We start from the raw sequence: 13551 nt of genomic DNA, 5'->3' as shown, positions 1-13551 counted from the left end.
CCTTCCAGTCTTTTTTGAAAGCATTTAAAAAATTACAATTATATTAGGTGCTGAGGATGTGAGTGATATAACTTTCTATCCTTATGTATACTTCCTTTGCTTTCTGTTATGATTTCCTGCTTTTTTGTCATTTAAATGTCATATGAAATACATAGAAACTATCTTGCTAATGAGTCTACATTAGTAAGAATAAAGTGGGAAACGTTCGTTTATTTCTGGAGAGTTTAGCAAAGATCAGATATTTTGGGCCCATTAATTCTCTGTTTTTCTTACTACTTGAAGGTTAACCTGCCTGTAGGAGCACTTCATCAAAAAACACTCTCTTGGTACTCATTTTGTACTAGATGCTGGGGAAACAGATTGGCAGCTGTGGAGAATTGGGGCTCCAGTCTGTGGGGTGGGGGGCGGTCCAAGAAAATTATGCTTGTGTCTAGCAAAATAAAAGACCTCAGCATTCATGGCTTCCGTGATTGGGGTTTGCTCCCGAAGGGCAGAGCTCATAATGTCCTTCCTCTGAGCAGAAGCCACAAAGTGGTTATCTTTTTCTAAGCCTCTAGTTTTTGTTTTAAGGTTCACCACCAACTTTAGCAGTTAAAAAAAAAGTGCAGTAACTGGGTCATTCTGACCTAGAACCAACCAAAATACTTCTAATTACTGCAGCAGACGATGATGAATCATGCCTAAGCCAGGCAGCTGCCTTCTCATATGCCTTCAGAATCAGACACGCTGTGTCATCGCCTGTGAAACATTTGCTCGAGTGTGTGGGGTCTGTAGGAGGGGAGATGCAGAGCTTCCCAGCGTGGCATCTACCTGCTCGTCTGCGCTGATGCGGCCAAAAGGGCTCTCACGTCATCGGGGTTTAAGTTCTGTCATGGTAGGGCTGTGGCTTGTTCATGTTCATCGTGATGAGACCCATGAAAGCTACCCTTTTTTGAGCACCAATTATGTGCCAGGCAGTATAAAAGGTGCTTTATGGTCCTGGTGTCATAACAACCTTATGATACAGGTATTATTATCCCCATTTTGCTGAGAAAACTGAGGCTCAGAAGTTGTCACTCATATACCCCATATATACCAGGCATCCAGTTGAGTGAATGAATGAATGGCAACACCAGGCGAATGAAGGGAAGGCAGAAGGAGAGAATGTGGCCGATATGGGCCCAAAGAGTTGGCCCCCAAATTAAGAGGCTTTGTATCTCCCAGTTACTCACTTTGACAATTTTTAAGCTCCAAATTCTAGTAGTGATGAGGCAGGGGAGAGGATTTCAATGTTGGCAAATAACACAAGACATGGATGCAGAATATGTTTGTGACCAGCAAAGAGATCGGCCTGACTAGTCGTCAAAGAAAGATGAATGGAAAAACACTTACTAAGTGCCAGCTGCTGTGCTAAATACTACGTTATCTTATTTAATCCTCACAAAACCCCTTTGAAGTCAGCCTTGTTATCTCTGTTTATGGAAGAGGAAACTAAGAGCTCAGAGTTCTGGAGCCTGCCCAAGGTCACACAGCTAACAGGAGGGTGAGGGGCGGGGATGGGAACTGGGGCATCAGCTCCGCAGCGTCCCTGAAACTCGGCTGCTTTCCCGTAGACAAAAGCCGAGAAAGGAGATTTCATTGTTCATGTTTGGAATTTTATTTTGTATCTGATGGGAAAAAAAAGGATGATATGCACATTTCTCTTATACTAACAAAACCTAATAACAGACTCGATCCCAGGAGGAGATTCTTGCTCAGTCAGTGTGGGGAGAAAGCCCAGCGGGAGGTGCAGGTTTGGGGGTAGCCAGAAATCATGCGCTGGGAGTGACCGGTGTGCAATTCGGTGGTGGTGACCAAATTTTCCAAACCAGAATCGGCACATCATGCCCTTTGTTGTATTTTTGTTTTTCAAGCGTCAGAGGACCTCCTGAAAGTGTAGTTTGCATGAGGAAATACAGTCATGCAGTCAGTTCTGCTGTAACTTGGCATGCGTGTTCTTTAAAAAGACTGCCTCATGCAAAATGGCACAGTCAAAACCATAGGATTCATGGGAAAAATGGGGTTGGGGCACAGCACTCAAAACCTTATCAATGACGCATTGAAAAAAACAAGATAAAAACCTAGTAAAAAAGGGAGGCACAGTTTTACGTATGCCGAATGGTAAAGAAATACATAAATACTGCAATAAATAGGAACTTACCGTGAAGTGCGAGATAAATGAAAAGAAGTTTTGCATGTGGAAGTGGGCTTCGGAAGGGTTGTGGCTTGTGAGTTATTGTGAAGCAGAGGAAGGAGGGCGATGTGGAATCTTATGGAAAGTTCTAACATTGGATATGGATGGGCGTGGTTCGTAACACACGCAGTGATCCGAGGTAGCTGGTAGATGTGTGTATGTGCATGTGTGTGTGTGAGTGTGTGTGTGTTGTGTGTGTGTCTAAGCTGCTCAGTTTACCTGGGCACCATTTTTCTGCGTTCACCTTAGGGTTTCTTGCAGAGGAAATCACTCCTAAGCACACACAAAATTCATAAAGTGTTTAAATTGTTCTGTAATATATCGATCCGTTGGTACAAATCTGTAGTTTAAAGACAAGTGTTATAGCAGACTGATTGTATATGGGAACAACATAACAGAATATCCAGAACTCTTACGTATCGAAATACGTGTGGCTTTCATACCCACAGCCTTTCCACTCAGCTCCCTAGTTTAGCCATGGGTCCCTAAAATAGAGTGGATGTTCGTGTCCCCACTTCCCAAATTCGTATGTTGAAACCTAACCCCCCAGGTGATGGTATTAGGAGGTGGGCCTTTTGGAGGTGACTAAGTCATGAGGGTGGAACCCTCAGGAATGGGATTAGTGCCCTTATGAAAGAGACCCCAGAGAGCTCCCTTGCCCCTTCCACCAGGTGAGGACACAGTGAGAAGTCCTGGGCTCTGAACCAGGAAACGGGTCCTCAGCAGACACTGATGCTGACACTGGCTTCATCTTGGCCTCCTCAGCCTCCAGAATTGTGAGAAGTAAATATTTGTTGTTTAAGCCACCAGGCTATGGTATAGCAGCCTGAATGGACTAAGACAGTCCCTCAGCTCTAAAGCCAGAGGATGGACTGAGTCACCTCTGAGGGCTCCTCCTTTGTGATTTTTGAGTGTCTCAGTGAATGGGCTGGGTGACAAAGTGTAGCCTCCAATCTCTCTGAGGTTAGTCATTAGCGTTGTTTTTCCGAAACATTCTCTATGTGTCCCTGGCTTTTCTCTGGTTGCTTTAGTGTCTTTTCTTCTCCAGGGGGTTCTTTTCATGCTTCAGTCCTTCTTAAGTGCCAGGTGACCCTTGGATTTTCATGTGTGTTTGAGAATGAGAAAGTCGACTGGTAGCTTGGTGTCCACAGGTGGAGGGTGGGGACTGACAGGTATTGCTTTTTGGGTGTTAGGACAGAACCAGCTGGTATTCTGGAGCCTTCTGGATGCCAGACTAGATCTACATGAGCAGCCCTAGTTCTCTTCTTGATTCTAGTTAGTTGATTCGTGTGTTTTGCCCTGGTATTCCGCCTGTGGCCATAGGGTGGGAGCTGGAGGGGCCCAGAGCTCTCTATACTGTATTTCAAAGAAGTCTCCTGTTTTCAGTGCTGCTTCTCGCTCCCCCGACACATGCCAGAGTCCTGAGTCTTTGGGTTTCCGTAGGGCCAATCGGCCTCCTCTAAGTGCGCACCATACCACAGTGCCCTTCACCTGCATCGGTCCTAAGTCCTCCCTCTAGTCTGGCTTCTGGAAATTTGTTAAATCTGAACAAAGGTCGAGGTGCTTAGGTCTGTTTAGGGAGGTCAGGGGCACCACACAGTAGAAGAGATGCTTGAACTGGGTTTTGAAGGATGAGTAGGAGTTCACATCACAAATGAGGGGTAAGGGCTTTCCAGGCAGATGGAACACAGAATGGACAAAGAACGGGAGGTGTGATAAGATGCAGAGTGAGTGGAAACTTTGAGCAGACAGCATTCAGCAGCTGTGGCAGTACAACCCCTCACAGTTTATACGAGTAAAACAGATCTAAGGTGATAGGAAAACTCTCAGGGGAAGATTTTGTAGAATCCAGGGCCTATTTATTTGTTAATGGTGGTTATCATGGTCTCTCGAACACTTTGTTGGACAGGTAGAGACTTTTCTGCTTTTTGAAGGACATCACTTCTAGCCTCTGTGGTCAGAAAGGAAAATAAAGCCACGCGTCACAGTCTCCAGTGCTGGCTGCTGGCTGCTGGCATGGTGACTGTGTCTCTGCTTGTCCTATTTGATGGGGATGGGATTTGGCCAGGGGGAGAAAGCATTTGATATGGACTAGAAGACAGGCATTTCTGGCAAGGAGCTGTGTTGGCATTGAGCATAGATTTGCAGATCCACATTCACAAGGGAGACTCACACCACAAACACCCCCAGGGAGCTGACATTGCTGTGAGCCTCTCCTCTTTAGGCATCTCTGTGTTACTGTCACGTCAAAAGCCTATTTCGACAGTGATGGGAGAGTGTAGTCAGTTCAAGTGTATTATAATTCAGACGTAATGAAGGCAAATTCTTTTTTGCTAATTTTCTCCTCGTGCTGATGACAACTTATGTCAGTTAAAAAAGCAAATTATAGAAATGATTAAAGAAGCATAAAAAGATCTTGAATTATTTGACCTAGAGGTAACCACTGTAGACATTTTTTTCCAATCTTTTATGTATTTAGTTTATTTATTTACAGGTTGAAAGCTTAGTAATGATAATAATTGCTACTATTATTACGGCCTATATAGTAAATATTATCTATGTGTCATTCACTGTTCTAAGCACCCTATGTATATTAATTCATGGAATCCACAGAACAACCCCAAGAAACAGATACTTTGATCCCTTTTTCAGTTTGGGGAAACTGAGGCACATTAAGGTTGAGTAAGTTGTTCAATGTCTAACATCCAATAAGTCAAGATTCAAACCCATGCCTGGGCCCAGAGCCCATCCTCTTAAAAACTCTGCTGCTTTCTCTCTCTCCCTCTTTCTCTCTATCTATACATAGTAAAATATCATATATATTATATTACGTATATGAATATATGTGTTTCTCTCTAGATATTTCTTTAACAATTTTAAAATCTTTTTCTTGTTGAAGTTTACATCCTGAGTATATCTGCATTGTTTAAGACCCCTCCATGCACGTAGCCTCCGTGCATGTGGATATTGGAGACTGCATGCAGCGTTCCTTTCTGTCTGTCTGGGCGTTTCTGTCGTGTCCAGTTTCCCGCCATTACAGACAGTGCTTGAGTGGCAGAAGGCGGCGGGCACTCCCTGTGCGGTCACCTCCTCTGCAGTCCCCAGGGGTCCTCCTCTGACCTGATTTGCTTCCCCACCAGGGAAGCCCTGGGTCCAGGGGTTTGCTTCAACTCCCGGAGCCTCACTCAAGCAGAGCCACCAGGGGGCGCTGCCCTGCCCTTGCTGTGGAGGTGTGGGGACGGGTGGGGTCTCCACCGGTCCTTGCTGGGGAGACACCGCTGAGCCGGGGAAGGAATAGGTCTGTGACATGGGGTTCTTCCTTCCACCCTGAGCCCCTGGTGCTTTTGGGGACTGGGTCTGGAGACAGGTGAGAACTCTGTCCACTGGGGCACCAACAGGAATAATCCAGCTCTTGGCCCTTGTCACAAAAGGTAGATGACACGGAAACCGCTGGGTCCTATCCTGTCATCTTTGCATGCAAATAAAAGACCCTGGCAAGAAGGTAAAAATCAAAGTTAAAGGTATTTATCACTATGACATGGGCTCCCATCATTTCTTTTCTGTCCTCTGTCAATTAGGATTTGAGTAGGACTCTCAGATTTGTAGGGTCATTGCCTAGGGATGTGTAGGAAGCTCTGGGCCTGAGCTGGTGTTGCCATGATTCCCACAGTGGCAGAAATGATGTAAATAAAAGAAGTTTAAGACCGTGCCTCTGCCTCCCAGGGGGGTTTTCCTGGTTGGGGTGAGCCTTGGTGTTCTGGAGGAGGCTTCTTCACGGGGCACGTGCTCCTGTGGGTCAACGCCACCCCTCTGGTCCTCCGGCCGTAGCCCCGGCTGCCCGTTTCCTGTGGCAAAGCCGGTGCTCTTCCCTGACCTTTCGTTCTCTGTGCGAGAATACGTGGTTCCACTCCAAGTACAAAACTTTCATGTTGTTTAAAAGGACTCGGTTTAACTGCTGGTGGTTCCACCGACAGATTGGTATGTACCTGCGTGGAGAGCACTCTGACCCAGCAAAACACTTCAGTGCTAAGAAGACGGAAAACCATGGCATCTGCCGTCTGACCCAGCAGGAGCCTGGGCAGATGGAGCTCCAGCACCTTGGACGGTCTGCTGCTGATTTTTTTCCCCTGGTTGTTGTTGTAGTCCCGAGAGCAGATACTGGTGTCGAAACCTTTGCCCTGGCTGGCCTGGCCGCCTCTGCTTCCCTGGGCAGAGGCCCAGGAACCCGGGTGTCAGGCTGACCCAGCCCTTGGCATGGTTCTCAGTAGCATTAAGGACTCCCCACGCGATCAAAGCCACAGCCCTGGGAGGCGGGGAGCCTCTGCCAGCGCTCTTCCTCGCTGGGTTTAGCCTGCTCTGGGCTGGATGGTTTATGGGCTGCCTGAGATGACCAGCTTTTTGTAAGGTACGGTGCATTTGACTTTGAGAGCAGAGATTTTGGGGTGGGAGAGGGTTCGCTGGCTTTTCGCTGATTATAAAGATGGCATTGGCCTGTGTTAAGCAGGGTGACAGTGTCAAGGCATTCACTTTTCGTAAGGTGCAGGGGAGCAATAAACCGAGTGAATCCGCTTAATGAATTACCTCATTTTTATCATTTGAAATGGTATCTGAAAGGGTTAGTTTTGCAGAAGGTAGACACAGGAGTGGTGGGGAGTATAGTCCTAACTGACGTGCTAAGGAGATGCCAGCACTTCTCGCATCCTGCCTGCTTGGTTCTAGGGAGTTTTTCAGTAGTTTCCTCTTCCCTGGCTTTATTGTGAAGGTGCTCCCCTCCCATTCAGTTCTCACTGCAGCTGGAGGGGACACGGCTGCTTGCTCTGTAGCATTTGAGAGAGCTTGAGGGCTTCCTCGGAGGAAGCACTGTCTGACACTGTGAACAGATGTCGGCCGCGGTGGCGAGGTTGGGCGGCGGCTGTGGGCAGGACCGTCTCAGCTGGAGGGAGGCAGATTAGACAGAAGTCAAGCCCTGAGCCGGCTTTTCTTCCTTAAACAACACCTGTGGCGTTTATGAGTTCCTCTGGGGAAAATCGGGGAAATCTACATCAGAATGCCGTTTCCTGCCGGGAGGACCGTCAAAGAGTTTATAGGCGACCATTCTGCAGTCTGAATGTGTTTATGGCCACATCGTATATTCCGGCCGACTATCCCTACACTACTGGAGCACCTCCATTCCCATCCTTCACTGGGGGCCCCTGCGCGCTGCTGGAGATTACAGAATGAGGCTGCAAACTCAGTCTTGGGAGCACTTTGCTTTTGTTAGTTTTGTTTTTTTGAAACTTTGGACTCACCACAGATAAGTTGCCATCCTTGTGTGTTGGCTGAAGGATTCTTAACTTTTGCTGGAGGGAGGTTGTCAGAGGAAGCTCAGATCTGAGCTAGAGTTTGGGGTAAGACTTTGGGTTGGGCTGTTTCACCCACTGTGGCTGGCCGGGGCAGCGTCGGTCACCTTCCTGTAAGGCCCTGAAAGGTCTGCAGGGATGTTGGGGGCGGCCGTCTCCCCACAGGAGAGGCAGCCTCGGGTTGGAGGGTCTGAGGACTGCGGGTGTGTTTTGGACACGATTCAGGATGGAGGCAGATGGCGAAAGCAAGAGAGAGGCCTGGCAGGCAGCCTTGGAGAGGTTTCTGTCTCGTAGACTTGAACTCCAGCCTTCGACTCCAGAGCACAGCTTCTTTCTTCTCTGCCATGGTCACTTCTCCAGCCGAGGGTGAGAGGAGGACAAAGGCAAGGGGTAACAGACCATGAGAGGCTTTGTACAGAGGGGGCGCCACAGATGTTTGGGAGGGAACCACCAGCAAGCAGGGGGATGGCTGGAGGATCTGAGCCCCGCCCCCTGACGCCTGGACGGGACGCACAGCTGCCCCTGTTTTCTGCATTGCAAGGACAACACCGCTGACTTCCTCCTCTTTCTAAAGCCTGCAGTCGTCCAGACTCCGTCCTCTGCTTCATCCTCCGCAGAGAGCGCGTCTTTCCTTGTGCCCTCTTTGAGGCGCAGCGTATGGCAGTCTTTGCCTGCAGGCCCCTCCTTAGGAAGCCTAGGTGACTTCTGTCAAATACCATCTAACCAGGCCTGTGTAATGTCCTTTCCTGGCTCTGCAGGGCTGATTCTAAACATGTTAGCAGGGCTCAGTCGGAACTGGCCCCTCGCCACCCTTCTACCCGGCTCCCACACGTCCGCCTTATGCTCCAGCCTCTGCAAGGACCTGTGTTCCCCAGTCGCACAAGGGTGTCTTCCCTGGGTCAGGCCTGGGAGCACTGTCCACCATCTGCCCGTTCTTTTCAGCTGCAGACCTATGTTCATCGTTCCAGATTCAGCTCTTCCAGGAGGCCCTCTGAGGTTGGCCTAAGACGGAAGCTTCCACTCCTTCCTCTGTTTCCTTTGAAGCTACCTTCTTGCCGAGATCCTGGCAAAGGACGATCCCCTGTATTTTGCGCTGTCTCGTTTACCCGCATGTCCTACCCACCTGTGAGTTTCTTCCGCTCAGGGCTCTGTCGATTTCACTTTCCCCCTTAGCTCCAAGTGGAAATGAAATATTTCTTCCATGTATCCAAATTTGATTATTTAAGCATTTAACTTTGTTTAAAGCAAAACCATGACTCTGGAGGAGGAAAGTTCTCTGTTTTTCACAGAGGCATGGAACAGGCCAGAAGCTGTCAGTCTGCGGCTTAGGACAGACCCAGCCTTCTGAACTTGGTCCTGAGACCCTGAAGGCCTCCAGCTGTGTCTCTTCTTCGAGCCTGGGGTGGCCTGGGTGGAGGTCAAGCCTGGGATCATTAGCCGAGTCCACAGCCATTCCCCTGCCAGATTCTCTCTCTAAAAGAAACTGTCCCGGCTCCAGGGGGATGGAGAGAAGAGCGAGCTTGGTTGCTGCCTCCAGCGGTTCAAAGCCTGGAAGAGCTTTCTGGGGAAAATCCGGAGCCCATGGTTGTGCGAGCAAAGTACTGGGGGGATGGAGGTGGGCAGAAGAGGGAGCCATGAATTGGGCTTCAGTGTGAGCTGAAGGGAGAGCAGGCCCACGCAGGCCCCGCGAGCAGCAGTGTGTTCACGAGGACAGAGCAGACGTGCACATCTGGTCCTTCGATGCCCATAGGAGGGGCTCCCCTGACCCTGCTGGGAAGGGAAAACAGTAAGGTGTGTTCAGGTAATACCTGGGGCGGGGGCCACCAGCTAATGAGTTTTCTGGAATCGTAACAGCAATGGCATCCTGGGACCTAAATGAAAACCTCAGATATGTTTATGAGGCTTTAAGTTCGGCATCTGAATGCTTTCAGATGGGACCATGCCCCAGGTCTGTATAGTCCTCACTAAAACCTCAAACAGGTGGTCTCTCTCTTTCCCTCTCCCTCCTTTTAGGAATCATTTTCCAGGGGCCTGCAGTGTCCCAGGCACCATGGGAAGTAAAGAGGTGACTACAAAATTTCCTGCCATCAAGGAGCTTCAAGTCTTGAGAGCAAGGGGGATAAGAAACGTGGAAATGATATCTACTTGGATAGGCACGTTTCACTTGGAGTCCTAAAGGAAGCCAGTTTATTCACAAGGCAGTACAATGAATCCACTGAAGTCAGGACCTCTAGTTAGCATCTAGAAATTAGAATTATGAGCACTTAATTCCAATTGTAGAGAGGAAACTAGAATTTATTAACATCTGTGTGCCAACCAACCTACATACGTTGGTTCATTTAGCCCTCACTACAACTCTGGAAGGTGCTTCTTATCCTCATTTTACAAATGAGGAAATGGAGGTCCAGAGAGGTTAGGCAACTTGCTCAAGGCCACACAGCTTGAAAGAAGCATAACCATGAATTAAGTCCCTGGTGGTCTTATTCCAAAGTACATGCTTTTATCACTGTAGCAGGCAGATTATGAACACTTTGCAAGGCCCAATTTTGAAAAATTGTTTGAAGTTGGTAAAGTCCAGCTTTACTGAGAGGTGTCTTATCTTGTAACTTAAAGGGACCTGCAAGGCCGTCTCTGAGAGGCCTGCTGGTTTTGGTCTAGCTGGATGCAGGACTGAGAACCGAAGTGCTTATTCTCAGTGCACTGTGGGCCTCAGTCTCCCTACAGGGACTGAGGCCAACAGTGCGTGCCCCTGGGCATTTCAAGGAAACCAGGTGTTTGTGACCCTGAATTAGCTGAGATCTCTGCGGGAGGGGAAGAGCTGGATCTGGCGAGTGAGCAGCAGGGGGCCCGATGGCTTTATTTTTACGAGTACAATGAGGAGTGTGCAGCACCAGAGGTACGCAGAGCTGGGTGTTACCTTAGGAAGCGAGTTCTAGCCCGTTCCGGGAGCTCGGTCACTGCTGTTGACAAATCGGGGCCCTGGGCTCAGGCAGAGGCACCTCGTGGCTTGACTGAGAAAAGGCGAAGTGGAAGGTGCTCCGAAAGGAACAGGAGGAGGAGTGGCCCAGAGTCGAGCTGGACACACGGCCCTCAGGTTCCCCAGCAAGTGTCTGTGCGCCTTTTAAGATAAAGGGACTTGCTGCCTCTCGGGCAAACCTTTTGATAGTCTATTCTTAAAAAAAGAAAAGGGAAAAGGTCACTTCAAGGGGAGGCCAGAGCGAGAATGTTCTTTGGGCTGGCGTCCGGAGGCTCCTGCTGTAGTCTGCTGGGAAGGGCCAGTGCAGCTGATGGAGAGGCGGACGCTGTCCAGGCCCAACCCGCCGCCTGCTCGTTTGTTCGGCCTGCCTCTGGAAGCCTCAGTGGGCTGCTTGCTCTCCTCCCTCGTGCAGACCCGTCTTCAGGAAGATTCTGAGAATGCTCTTGGTTCTCTTTGTCTGGCTAGAAATGCATCTTTTTCTTTCCTGAGGCTTTGTTTTCTTGCACGGCAGCCCCCCTTTTTGGTAAAGCACCATTAAGACCCAGGACAATCCTTTTTCTAACCAAAAGTTTTAGCATGGCTGGACAAGGGGACATCATTAAAAGAAATGCAACAGCTTTAAAAAACACTTCCTTTTCCGAAGTCACCATCTTCACTGAAAACGTAGGTTCACGTTATCAGACATTCTAAAATTGTCCCAAATGTGTGACTTTGGACAAATCCCTTAATCCCATTCTGCCTCAGTTTCCTAATGTGTCACATGAGAACCTCGCTACGTGTGCTTTCGGGCTGTGATGAGAAGAAGTAAAATAACCAATGCAGACCTGAGAAGCATTGCAGAAAGTGGCCCTAATAAATGGGAACTGTGATTTTGATTTTTACTGAAGATGATCTTGGAGTTTACGCTGTTCAAAGAATAATGAAGACAGTAAATGCTTTCAAATCCCAGATAGTCTCCTTGTCTGTAGAACGAAGATAACGCTTCTGTCACATTTGTGTGGAATCTAAGCAAATGTTGGTTTTCTTCTTCTTCCATTTGAACTCATATTCTCTCTCTGTCTCTCTCTATATATGGTTTATTGGTTTATAAGTTGCATATATGGACTGAAGTGTATACTATACTTTATTTCCATTATAGAACAAATACTGAAGAATAAAATGATTAGGTAAAACAGACAAACAGAAGTTTTGATACTTTCTGTGCTCACTTTGGAGATCATGCTGGAATGTACAAGTACTATGACAGGGACTTGAGGAGGTCTGTCATGTGTCTGCGAGTGCAGACAGAATGTCCTCCATGAATAACTGCAGGACTGTACGGGCTCCCAGAGTAACGATGAGAACGCTTACCCACGGGGAAGTCTGGTTTCGGTTGTGTGTCTCACGCTTAGTGAGGCTGACTTCCTAGCGTGGTCCTTTAGAAGTCTGGAGGAATGCCACAGCTTTCTGTAAAACTGCGAAATGTCTTGTCATTACTCGAAAGAGCCCTCGAAGGTAATGATAATACAGATTTATAACCCTTCAGCTGAGCATGTCTGAGATTTTTATAGTCTGCAGTTTAAACTTCTTAACGCTACATTTCATGGAAGAGATTCTTCGGAGACGGGCTTTCAGCTCCAGATCAGGCACCAGCTGTGTGTCGTTAGACAGGTCTCCCAACCTCTCTGAGCCTTAGTTTCTTCATCTATAAAATAAGGAGAAAAGTAGGGACAGAAATAATGACCAGATAGGATTGTTGCTAGGATTAAATTAGATGATGCTTGTGGAAATGCTTGCACGTGGCCTTCCTCTGCTGTTAGTCTCTGGTCCACTGTGACCTTCAGTTGCCGTTCTGCTGAGATTCTGTATGAAGTCTGTTCATTTTTATGCCTGCATTTCATTTATTTTGTGAACGTTACCTTTAGTTTTTAATAAATGTGAATATGAACATAGTCTAAAAAGTTATTATACTATTCTAATACATATACTACAATTCTAGGTAAGAAGTCATTTTCCCTCAGAATTTTGAGGACATTTCACTGTTGTGAAAATCCAAAGTATTCCGATTATTTTAATCTTTGGAGTGCACTCAGTTTTTCTTTCTGGAAGTTCTTGGGATCTTCCCTTTATTCCTGGTAATCGAAAATGTCATGGTGATGGGCCTGGCCATGTGTCCTTTTTCACTTATTGTGCTGGGCACTAGGTGGGTCCTTTAAATCCATAAGTTTATGTCCTTCAGTTCTGGAAATTTTTCTAGATTATTTCTTTGGGACTATCATTCCCTCCCTTTCCTTTCTCTCTTTTCCTGGAACTCCTATTGAACCCCATGGATTGATCTTCGAATTTTCTGATCTTTCCTCTCCTTTGTGTCGTTATCTTCAACTCTGTCTTCCAGCCTTTCTACTAAACTTTAAATTTCTATTATCGTTTAAAGTTTTTAAGAGTTCATTCTTGTTTTCTGAATGTTTGCATTTTCTTTTTAAAAGACTTTATGGTATTAGAGCAGTTTAGGTTCGCAGCAAAATTGAGAGGAAGGAACAGAGAGTCCCCATGCGCCCCTGCCCCCACGTTCACGTTCTCTTTTTACAGCATTCTGTTCTTGCTTTGTGGATGCGTTTTCCTCTGAGGATATTGATCGTGGTGGATGTTTTCCTTTACAGCTTTTGTTTGCTCTCCTTTCTTTGTTTCTTTTGGTCTCAACCTGTTTCGTTAAAGGGTTTCTCAAAAGCCTCTGTGAGGCTGACAGTCTTTGGGTGTCTGCTTGTTGTTCAGAGTCAGGCACAGAAAATTGCTGTATGTACCCATATGGCTGTTGACAGTGGACTTCCCAGGAGGTGATTGGATGTGGATCTGTGACATTGGGGGTACTCTCAGTTGTCAATATCTACCCATCCTCAAGCCCGAGTGTCAGCATTTTGGGGGAACCAAATAGGGAGAAGGAACGTGAAGTGGGGCACTTCAGCCACCGTGTATAGACCTGGAGCCAGTTCCTGGTCTCAGTCCTGGGTCTCACGCCTGTTGTCAGCTGTGTCCCAGAGTCCACA

The 13551-nt window shown here is 47.4% G+C and overlaps 1 protein-coding gene across 24 annotated transcripts in view; it reads left to right on the top strand.

The window, feature by feature from the left end:
- The window catches only part of GREB1 (growth regulating estrogen receptor binding 1), a 140827-nt gene that overhangs the window by 44667 nt on the left and 82609 nt on the right, over window positions 1–13551 (top strand). For 10 of the 24 annotated variants that reach the window (XR_011526732.1, XR_011526734.1, XR_011526735.1 and 7 more), the window contains exon 1: window positions 6412–6617. The exons of 4 other annotated variants lie outside the window; for them this stretch is intronic. The gene's annotated coding sequence lies outside the window, so the exon portion shown is untranslated. Of the gene's footprint in view, window positions 1–6024; window positions 6618–13551 lie in introns of those variants that run through there. 10 more of the 24 variants (XM_070574434.1, XM_070574430.1, XM_070574444.1 and 7 more) reach the window with 8 other exon arrangements.

This window comes from Equus przewalskii, chromosome 14, assembly GCF_037783145.1.
Source record: "Equus przewalskii isolate Varuska chromosome 14, EquPr2, whole genome shotgun sequence".
Classification (NCBI taxonomy): domain Eukaryota; kingdom Metazoa; phylum Chordata; class Mammalia; order Perissodactyla; family Equidae; genus Equus; species Equus przewalskii.
The sequence above is the reverse complement of the archived record's forward strand: the minus strand, read 5'-3'. Positions and strand labels throughout refer to the sequence as shown.